This window comes from Ursus arctos, unplaced genomic scaffold (assembly GCF_023065955.2).
Source record: "Ursus arctos isolate Adak ecotype North America unplaced genomic scaffold, UrsArc2.0 scaffold_6, whole genome shotgun sequence".
In the NCBI taxonomy this organism is placed as follows: domain Eukaryota; kingdom Metazoa; phylum Chordata; class Mammalia; order Carnivora; family Ursidae; genus Ursus; species Ursus arctos.
This window is the reverse complement of record NW_026623078.1, coordinates 75500024-75502061: the sequence shown is the minus strand read 5'-3', so window position 1 is coordinate 75502061 and position 2038 is coordinate 75500024. Positions and strand designations below refer to the sequence as shown.

General features: G+C 46.1%; 1 pseudogene; it reads right to left on the bottom strand.

Annotated features, from left to right (window-relative positions):
• Positions 1-383: 383 nt before the first annotated feature.
• On the bottom strand, positions 384-1798 carry LOC113252672 (3-hydroxyacyl-CoA dehydrogenase type-2-like; annotated as a pseudogene).
• Positions 1799-2038: the final 240 nt, after the last annotated feature.

Here is a 2038-nt window from a genome sequence, read left to right as displayed (position 1 = left end):
CAAAGATGTCTCTCTTTTTCTTTGCCCATGGTTACTCCCCGAAAAAAAGTGAATTGGATTCTTGGGACTTGGAACTTGAGTTGGGAAACTAGGGTAATTGTATGTTCTAATTTGTCCAGGACAGTAAGTCCTGGTGTCTGCACATTATCCCCAAGTAATTATTAACAGCATGTCCTTTCGTTCTGAAGTTTGTCCTGTTTTGGGTGATTAATTATGTGGTCATCTGACCCTTAACATATGGGATTTGGCCCCAGCCTGGGAGAACTCATTCGTTGTGTTTCTGGTTGTCAGTATGAGTGGGGTGATTTTCCTTTTCGTGATTTTTCCCTTTCTTTGGTCAGTTGGGATTACATTGTATTTAAAGCTTTGAGAATGATATCTGGTTAGACAATGGCAATTAAGTAAAGAGTGGCAAGTAGTATTGTTGTGGTGGTTGCCATAATCTGTGGGGATGACGATTTCTGCTGATGGAAGAGTCCTGCAATATGAGAGAACCACCGATTGACCAGAATATTTAACTTTTCTATAGGAGGAAAGGAAATAATTTTTGGATGCCCACTCCAAGTCAGCCTCTGTGCTGGCTACTCCTTCTATGGTTGTGTTCAGTGTGTATTTAGATCTGTGTTTCGTTTGTTTGTTTGTTTGCATCTTTTTAAATATTTTTTTTTGTGTGTGAGAATTAGAGACTTTATTAGGCACAGAGTGTGACTGTTGGGCAGAATTACAAAATGGCTATTGGACTTCCTCCCAAGCTGCAGGACAGTGCTCCAGGGAAGGAAGGGCAGAAGAGCATTTGTTTTCTCTGCCCTCTCCCTTCAAGGCTGCATGTGGATGGCCGCGTCTAGTGGCATGACCTCTCCATTGATGAGTGGGTTCTTTTTTTTTTTTTTGGTATAATATATATATTATTATGTTAGTCACCATACAGTACGTCATTAGTTTTTGATGTCGTGTTCCATGATTCATTGTTTATATATAACACCCAGTGCTCCATGCAATATGTGCCCTCCTTAATACCCATCACAGGGCTAGTACCCCCTCCCCCAAAACAGAGAGGGAGACGAACCATGAGAGACTGTGGACTCTGGGAAACAAACTGATGAGTGGGTTCTTGATGATGGCTTAAATCAGACGCCCATACTCAGCAGGGTCACCCATTCAGCTGGGGAAGGACACCTGGCTGGCCTACAAGTCTCGCACTCTTCTGGGAGGCAGGTCAGCAGCAGGGCGCCAGATAGGCCTGGAGCAGTGGCTGTCACTTGGATGCCTGTGGGAACTAGAGGCGGAGCAATGGGCAGTGTCATGCCTACTATGACCCCCTTGGAAGCAGAGTAAGCAGCCTGTCCAGCCTGGCCCTCAAAGGCAGCCAGTGCTGGCAGTGTTGATGATGACCCCACATTGGCCTCCCTGGTCTGGTTCATTCTGGCCCATCTCACCAGCCACCAGGTGGATCACATTAAAGATACCTGTGAGATTACATTAAGAACTTGCTGGAAGTCCTCCAAGGTATGGACCTGATTGTTCTTGAAGTCGTATGTCTTAATGGCCACTTCAATGCCTGCACAGTTGACTGCCGCACATCCACGTGGCCAAATCTTTCTTTTGCTAAAGTCAGGGCTGCTTGCACGTCCTTCTCTGAGGTCAGGTCAGCTGGGGCGAAGGTGCACCTCTTCACTAACTGCTTGGCTTGGGCCTCCCCATCGAAGTTAGGCAGGTCCAGAAGCAAGCAGTGGCCTCTCGCCCCTCCAGCTGCTCTACCATGGCCAGACCTGGTTATTAGAGCAACCAGGCCCTTCATGTTCCCACATGCCACAGCCGTCTTTAAATCTGTGTTTCTAGACACAGTTTTTTCTCCTCTTGCTTGTAATTCTGGCTCCAACCCTTATTGACTGGGTGAAGTCAGGCAGATCACTGACCTCAGTGGACCTCAATTTTCTCTTTTGGAGGAGGTTGTTTAAAGTGGGAGTTCACATTCAATTGAGGTGATCAGAGAGTAAGTTCAGAATGAGACTGTAAGGAAAGCTGTAATTGTATTGTT